This window comes from Malus domestica, chromosome 12 (assembly GCF_042453785.1).
Source record: "Malus domestica chromosome 12, GDT2T_hap1".
Taxonomy (NCBI): domain Eukaryota; kingdom Viridiplantae; phylum Streptophyta; class Magnoliopsida; order Rosales; family Rosaceae; genus Malus; species Malus domestica.
The window spans coordinates 9,362,684-9,372,250 of NC_091672.1; the positions used below are offsets into that span (position 1 = coordinate 9,362,684).

Genomic DNA, 9,567 nt, shown 5'->3' on the forward strand with positions numbered 1-9,567 from the left:
ATTATAGTATAATATAATAATTTAGAAATATAGCCATTTTAAAGACCAATTATTGAAAGATAGCCTACATCTTTTATATTTTATAAAGCTAACCAAAATTAGAGTTGAAATGACTTAAATTATCCTTAACTTTCTCTTCCACTCCTGGCTCCTGGCTCCTGTTGTTGTCTTTGAACTCATCTCCAACTAAAACACTACCTCTAAACTTCTCTTTACCCAGATGCAATTAAACCAAGTGATCACGCCAAGCACTAGCTCCATATGAATCTCCTCGGCGCGCCTCCAATGATTATCTGACGAAGACTCCCTCTGATCCCACCTCCTCTCTTCCGATTTCCCTCCTCATTTTTTCCTTGATTACCTCCCCAAATTCATCAACCTATAAATCCCTCTACAAAATCAGGTAAAAAGATTTGATTTTTTTTCTTGTATTATTTTGGGTTTATATTCAGCTACCACTTTAATATGTAAATTAAAAAATTCAGCTACAATATGAGAAAATAGCGTCCCATCGGACGGCGGTGTTGAGGAAGGAGAGTCAGGTTGTAGAACGGTATTTTAAGCTCTGGGATATGGAGACTCGATTGCCTGAAAAGACACAAAATGTGAAAAACTCTTTCTGAGCTCTCAAATAATCTGAGCAGGATCTGGTTCTTCTGGGAAAACACATTTTGAGGATATAATAGTACTTTTATATCAAATTATGTTTATAATTATCATAAACATAAAAAAATAGCTATAATTCTATACAGGATTTAAATTTGGGTTATTTTTCTAATTTTTTTTTGGTTTGTGGATCAAGTTATATGTCACATTAGCACACAAGAGTTTTTTACAGAATTGTGACTGAAGTACTATATTGATTTGCGATGCTCATTTTCAAAAACTACATTGATCGATTTTCAATTCCAATAATCATCTTGATATAGTAGATTAATTTCGAGAACCATTTATAATAAAAAACCCAAAATTGTATATAAGAAAAGGTTTGACAATATCCTAAATTTATAAAATATATGTTATTACATTCTAAAAAACCGAAATAACTCCAATCCAGAAAATTTCAAATTTGAAAATTCCGCTCCAATCCGAAATTTGTATAACAAAAATGGGAAATATTGTTTCTAACCAATCCTTCCAAAACTCACCCATAATTAAATATTTACATGAGATCTTAAAAATGGATTTCTAATTTCACGGCATGTGTACAAACTAAGCATTTGCATAAAGTTAATTATCACTTAAAATAGTCATACGTCTTGGCTTTATCATGCGCGAAATTAACATGGGTTGGTAACACATCTTAGGCAAATAAATAGGGTTCATAAGTCTATTTAAATGGAATATGTCATGAGAATAATCTAGTCAAAAGATTTGGTAAGTGCGGTATGGTGGTGGGCTGTTCTCAATTATAAATTCAATTAAACCTTGGGCTGCCTCTATATTAGGCCGGGCATGAAAAGTTGAAAACCATGAAATCAAGAAACCAAACCATAACAAAAAAAACAACCCAGAAAAACCAAGTTTACCAAAAAATTGAACTTTATTCTAAGAATTGAGTTGAACCGATTCAGATCGGTTCCACACTTCTTCTCTCTCATTTTTTTCTTAGCCTCTCCCCCCCCCCCCACCCCCCACCCCCCAAATACATTATCACCCTATCTCCCTTTTCCTTTTCCTCTCCCAGTTCTTCTTCCTCTTTTTTGTGAGTGAAACGCGTGGCAAGAGAGCTAGATCGACTCGCAAACTATTGAAAGGTGAACAAACGATCGACGTGCTTTCTCTTTTTTCTCTCTGCTTACACGTCATAAATCTTACATGGCATGAACTTCACAAGTTTGTTGTTTGCAGGTTTGTTGTTGAAATAGTAGGATCAAGAAGAAGAATATATAAAATTTTGGTTCAAAATCAGAAACTGGTCAAATCAAACCGGAATCGTTGTAAAACGAATGGTGCGCTTTATAAATAATTTTTAATATAACAGGACCGAACTGAACTGGTTAAATTAATTTAATTTCAGTTTCAATTCAAGGAGTAAACTAGACCAAATAAGATCGTCCCACCCCCACTTAATACGGAGGATAGAGATTTACATGACACCGAAACACGTAATGTGGCGGTGTTTTAAACCAATTATGTGTTAACATGTTCCGTCAAATGACTAGTTTGAGTCATCATCCCATGACATTCCTGCTTCATAGAGAGAGTTTTTCTTCGTCTTGGTTAAAACAAACCTTTGTTTTATCATTGCTCTTGGACTTCGAACGTAATCTTTTTTTTTTCTTTCTGAAAAAAGGGTAATGCTAGGGAGACTTTGTAAACTAAATGATATAAAAGTTGATGGTTGGATTATTCCTTAAGTGTTGATTAACGTGCTTATTTCTTATTGGTGACATATCATTTAGCTTGAAAATTTAGTCTACCTTCCATTACCCCAAAAAAATTACAGCCATGTTACACCTTGGACTTGATTTTTGCTCCACTTTGGTGGAATTTCATCTATTATGTCAAATTGACGTTAAATATGATGACATGTAAGGGTATACTATATTTTTCGCCTAATTAGTACCTTTAGATGAAAGCAGATCATCTCCTAATCTAGACATCCGGAGCCCAAGGATCCAATAATCCTGACCTTTAAAACGGATCCTATTGCCAAAAGCAAAGAACTTATTGAAAACTTTTGAAAATTATAATAATTTTTTACTGTAAGATCCAATTTTAAAGGTCAGGATTAGTTGATCCTTGGGCTCCGAATGTCTAGATCTGGAGAGGATCTACTTCCCTTTCAGACCACTAAAGCTGTCAAAACAGCCAACCAGAAGCTACCACGTGGTCCCTTCCCACGTCCTCAACTCCCACGCTTCTCTTCTTCTTATTCTCCAAGCTGGCTTTGAAGGCTTCAAAGGTTTGGAGCTCCTCCAATGGGAGATTGGAGATGATAGTCTCCAAAAGCTCTTTGTTGACTCTTCAAAGCTAAACATGATGATACGTCGGGGACAGAGGAAGAAGACAAAGGCTTTTGATTCGTTCTCGAAATTCTAGGAATAAATTGCTTGATGCCGCCATCGTTCTCACCACTTATCCTCCCTCTTCGCCATGAATTAAAACTACAAATTAAGAGCTAGCATATGAGATTTGATTTGATGGGTTGAGATTTGCAAGCAGTTTGCAAGGTCTCCAACATCTTCTTGGGCGAGATCCAAGCTTTGCAGTTTGCACCACACAATCTCCAACTTATGAGATAAAGTTTAAAATATAAGCTTTAAATTTCCTCCAAACCATCTCTAACCATTGGGTTAAAATAAGCCTTGCGGAAAATATATATCTTTAGGCTAGATTCCCCCAAAAAATTAAGCCTAACTTAAATTATTTTGGAGCCACCAAACTATCATATTTCAAACTTTTTTTTTGGTTTTTTACTTATAATCCAACGGCTGTGACTTAATAAGATCAAACCTAACGGTAAAAGATTTGACGACCCAAAATTAAATCTAACGTCGAAAATAATTTCACTTAAAACTTTATAATACCTAAGTATTTGTATGATTTTTAATTATTTATCGAAATTTAAATATTTTTAGGTTAAAATGTTCATAAAAATAAATTAGGATAAACTACATAAATTAAATCATTATTTAATAATTGTTGGCTAAAATTTTAAGCCATAACCATTGAAGGAGAAAAGTAGTTTTTGGGTTATAGCTTAAATTTTTTTGGCTTAAATTCTTAAGCTTTATCCCCAGGAGTTGGAGATGGTTTAAAAAACATAAGAGCTTTGACATTAGACCTGACATCCGTGTCGTGTTTTTCGTATTCGTGTCATTTTTGTGACATACCCGATATTTTAACGGGTCGTGTCGTGTGACACCCGTTAATATAAATGGGTAATATGACCGGACCCGAAATTGACCCGTTAATATTATCAAGTAATATGACTCGACCAGACCCGTTAAAGAAAATATATTTTAAATCAATAATTAATGAAAATGAAAACATAATTTGACCCCAAAAAAATGAAGAACATAATACTAAATTAGTATATGCATACTATATCATCACAATAATATTACTTCAAAACATAAAAAAAAAACATTTGTCTTTCAAGTATTACATACTCCAAAATATGAGCCTAATGAAAACATTAGTACATTACTACAAAATACCAAATGTTCAAGATATGCAAAAAGAAGGGAGTTGTGTTTCGTAAGACTTGGAGGGTTTTAAAAATCTAAACGACCATGTAACCATCGTAAACGTAATGATGCAATCACGAGCGTTTATATGAGATTTCACATGTTTTAGACTTGTACGTTAATGATTATGAACTTAGTTTATTTTGAACTCCCTTAAAAAAATAATATTCATGAGGGTTTGTGACACACCCCTACTCGGAATGTCCACTAGGACTCCGAATCGAGCTGTGTTGGCCTACACCTGGAAGGTGACAAAGCCATAAAGTGAAGTGATGTGGAAAATGTGAATCAATTTAAACCTAAAAGTGCCTAAATACAAGAGTGCGCTGGTGAGCGGGATTGAACCCATTTCACAATGTCATAGTGAAATGAGAATTATACCATCGGAGGTAGTCTCCAATACCAGATTTGCCAATAATCCTCGTCGATACAAAAGTTCAGCTGCTAAACCTAGAGGGGCGAAAAACAAAGGTGAGTGGGCCTAAAAATAAAGTTTTACAAAAACATTTTCGAAAACATAATAACCTCTCACTGTAAAACAAGTATAGTTTCCAAAACATACATACTACTTATAGTATAAAAATGCTTACCAAATCCAGCAATATTTCAAGGATGACATACGTCACAACTTTCGTAAATGAGTATATGACATCCGTAATCACATATTTTCCCATAATTAAACATATCACATCGAATGCTCATCGACAGATGCTGACACACAAGTTCATGTAGAGATATTCTGACATGAACAAGACTGGATGTAATAATGATATATACTCTAGTACTACAATCACGTGAAGACTGGTGCTATGTGCAACACATACAAGTCGGAGTTGCCTATTGCAACCTGTACGACAGGAATGACACCTACAATGGAACCAAAGTGTGCGTATGGTGCAATGTGCACATACATGTGAAAGACTGACCCTGGCCCGGGTGAGTAGTAACACCAATGTAGCAGTGATGAGCAAATAACTTCAATATAATCATGCCATAACAATTCAACAGTTTTAGTCAATATATATTAGTATTCATGACCATAAATATGATTAAGGCATCCCATAAGATTTATAATGACTTCCTAATTCTATATATGGAAACTTAAATAAATATGTGTATATACCAAAGAAAAGACCCACTCACAAATCATGTCGCCGAGTCAAACCCGCCTCGTAACATCGAGAGTTCTTGCAATGTGTTTCGCTTAGAAACGAAACCATTTATGTAAATACGTAACGTATTAACGTATAAATGCATTTTTGTACAAAGTACAGCTACTAAAGGAACTATTTTAAAATGATCAAATTTTGGAAAACGGAGGGCGGATTCGGGTCTGGCACGTCAAGAAACCTAAGGAGGGGCCTCAGGTTTCTCCACGCACCGCCACAAGGTGGTTGCACAAGCAGCCACGCGCCGACCACTCCACACGTCTACGTACACCCACTTGTCTGCGAGTACATATGTACTTGCCTTCCTCATGAGTTTCTGCAATTTTGCAGGTTTTTTGTCCAACTTTTAAAGCTCCAAATGAGCTCATTTCTCAGCCAAAATCAGTGATTCAAGAACCAAATAAAAGCTAGGAATGTGAGGAACATAGCTATACCAATTTAAGGCTGAGACGAGGTTGGCGTTGATCAGAAAAATGGCATGAATATGGCTTGATGGCCACGGTTATCCTTGAAAATCTGGGGAGTTTCTTTCCCCGAATCGTTTCTATACGAAACCTTACCAAAACAGACATCTAGCGTCAACATGACTTCTGAATCATTACAAGAGAGAGGGCAGAGATGATCTAAGGCTTACCTTAATCATAGAACTAGAAATCTTGCCGAAGTTCGCAAGATTGGGTGGCGGTGGTATAGTACATCCGTGGACCGAGAAACAAAAGAACAAGAAAGAGAGTTTGTAAGGGAAGATGGCGAGGTGAAGGACGAGGTGGTGTGATTTGGCTCGCCAGAATGGCCATCGCCGTGAGTGGTTGGCGGTGGTGTTGGCCATTGCAACTTCTCTGTGTTTCACCAAGAGAGAAGAGAGTTAAGGAGAGAGGTCAAGAAAAGATGAAGGAGAATGAATGAGAATAGACGAGAAAGAGACAGAGTGGTGGTGACCTGATGACTTGTCGGAGTACGCATCAAACGGTGATGAGGCTCGTTGCCCTGAGTTGCACAGAGAAAGAGAGAAGATGGAGCTGAGATAGGAGATAGCTGAGAGGGTTAGAGGGAGAAAAGAGTGATGTGGCAGTCATCTAGTAGAAGAGTGAGATGAGTGAGATTTGAAAAAAAAAATGAGAGAAAGTGTCCCAAGAGATAGGGAGACACGGGAGAGGTGAAGGAATGGGACGTGGGTCCCACATGTCTCACAAAATAATACCAAATATCTCTAAGCATGAAATTACCAATTTGCCCTCGATATTCGATGTTTCATAAAATATTTATCGTAGCTCCAAATTCGATTTTGCTTGCGCCTATGCGTTCGTATTGTCGAGTACTTCAAGAATATGATGAAATAGTAGCTTGTACACGTCATGAAAAGATGGTCAACGAAAGTCAACATCTTAGCATCTAAGGGCATTTTCGTCAATTCACTCATTTAAAATTTATAAAATCGTAAAATTAGGGACGGGTCGTCACAGTTTGTATGGTTTTAAAAATTCAAACGATGATGCACCCATCCTCAAAGCATAGAGAATGCAATCACGAGTGTTTGCATATTTTGTCGTATTTGTTAATTATTATAATATTTTTAATGTATTCAGTATTTTTAATTTACTTGATATTTTTATTTTTAAAGTGTTTTATAATTTTTTTTAATCTCACTCTTTGCCTATAATATACTATATAAAAAAATAAAACTTAAAATTTTAAATTTATATAAAATAATAATACAAGAATACACATTTAATATACAATATATATTCACACAATATGGCTATTGTAGTTTATAGTAAGTTTTTTTAGTAGTTTAAAAAATTAAAATCATCAAAATAACTTTTTCCTTAACGTGTCAAAAATGGTTACCTGCATGTCACTCTCGTGTAAACATGTTAAGGACCCGTTATTAACGGGTTCTTATTGTGTAACTCGATAACAACGCGATTAGTTATCGTGTCGATCCGAAACCCGTTATTTTCATGTCGTGTTAATGGTTCATGTAAGAAATTACCAAGTCTATTTGAGATTAGATTTGGAGATGGTCTTACAAAAAGATTTTATTTCATAGTTCGAGTCCCTGATACATTATGATTCTGTCGACTGTAAAAACATCCTACATATTTGCATATCAACAAACCCAGTTCATTTTTCATTTGAGAGCTGCTAGACCCACTTCATTGTCTTATTTTTTCACCCACCTTATAATTTCACTCACCTTAGAGAGTAAAAAAACTAAAAAGTTATTTCCCCACCCACTTTTATTCCCAAATAACCTTATATATATGGGTGGTTTTGGTACGATTACCTTACCAAAACCTCTGTACCGATTACCGTACCAAATATTTGGTATGCAAAATCTATTACTATTACCGTACAAACTTTCGGTATACCAAATAGTTTGGTTAGTATGGTATACCAATGGTAATTGCCACTTTATTTTAGGTCACTTAGTTTGGCCAAAATCTAATATTTTTCTAACCTAATTCAAGGCCCAAAAAATATACACAGTTAATGTATTGGTCTTTACAAGTCAATGAAAACCACGAAAACATAAACATGTTAATAAAGCTTTACAGTTTCAAGTGAGATTAACACAAAACTCACAAAACTGCTACTGCTGCTGATCAACGAACAGCAGCATGCAGCCGTATCTTCAACCTCGAGCTTCGACATATATCCAGTTATATAAATGTAAACAAAAGCTACAAAGCTACCCTAGTACTACTCACTAAATAATTCAGCTACACATCATCATCAATGTTTCTTTTGCTGCACTTTGCAAAAAATAAGCATAATAATACTGTTGCAGAGCTACTTCTGCTACTTACCATGACATGTGAGATCCACAGTATAACTATAACACACGTTTCCAATCCATAGAAGTTACAAGCCAAATCAAATAGAAGTTAAGTGTACAAACTAAATGAAAATTGAAAATTCGAATAGTAGTTAACATTTCAAACTAAATCAACTTAAAACTTTAAAAAGTAAAAATGCATTGATCAATTCTTCAAGCTTTGAGATATAGATGCATTTGGAGGAGACATTGAACTTGTAGAAGATTGAGGTTGAGCTTGTGTCAAGCCTACATTACAAAATACATATATATATATATATATATATATATATATTAATAAGATTTAGAATAAGAATTAAAGTTGGTAGGTATGGTATACCACCAATACTGGTTTTGAATACCAGTACAGTACCGAAACAGTATGGTACAGTACAAATACCGTACAGGAACATAAGTATGCGAATTCAAATTAAAAAGTTTGATGGCAAAAATATGTACTAATACTAATCGTAATATAGTAGGCAAAATCAAATATAAATTCAAAGCCACCAAGGTATGCAAATCCAAATGGAAAACCACAAAGGTATCCAAATTTAAAAGAAAAACTTCGACAACGACAAATTCAAATGTACAATGCAGCAAATTCAAATGACCAACACCCAAAATTATTCTTCTACCTCTTCAATAGAAATATAATCTTCAACCTCTTCCATAGAAGCGTCAACTTTTACCTCTTCAATGAAATAGTTATCTTATGAGTCCATTATTATTATTTTGTTGTTGTTGTTGCTTTCTTTGAAGGAAAGGAGATGGAAAGATGAGTTGCGGTTTAAGGTAAACAAATCGTCTTTAGACGGAGCGTGGGAGTTATCATGCCCAACTGTTTGTTATAAAATAAATAACACAAAAGAAGATAATTAATGTCCATATCAGTCATTTGAAATTAGAAAATTCATTCAAAGGTGAGTAGGAAGATAAGACATCGAGGTGGGAATAACATCACTCATTCATTTTTTTTAAATTAATAAATTACAATAGAATTTGACAGATATACCCATCTCATTTTTGCCATATGGACGCGCGTCAACAAATTTGATGGAATAGACAGAACACCGCTAAAAAGTGGAACACAAATTGAGTTCAAGAGTATAAAGCGGCAATACTTTTGTTCCACGAAGGAAATGAAATTAAGTTTCAGTTTCAGAGAGCATTGAAAAAAAAAAGCCTTAAAGTGAATTGAGGAGGAACTCCTTCTCAATCATAAGCAACAAGCTCCTCTCATTTACATATAGAGACATGAATTGCAAAAATTTTAGGAGTAGCTCTTTAGTTTTGCCTTCCAAATGTCATCCCCTCAAGATGGTCTAATAAACGTTGGGTAATGCTAGGGAGACTAAATTTGAAAACTAAATGATGTGTCAAC

General features: G+C 34.9%; 1 long non-coding RNA gene across 1 annotated transcript; it reads left to right on the plus strand.

Moving 5' to 3' along the window:
- Positions 1 to 108: 108 nt before the first annotated feature.
- LOC114820122 (uncharacterized) lies at positions 109 to 886 on the plus strand. The gene is made up of 2 exons (XR_003767524.2): positions 109 to 403; positions 486 to 886. It is a non-coding gene; the product is annotated as an uncharacterized lncRNA (long non-coding RNA).
- The last annotated feature ends 8,681 nt before the right edge of the window (positions 887 to 9,567 follow it).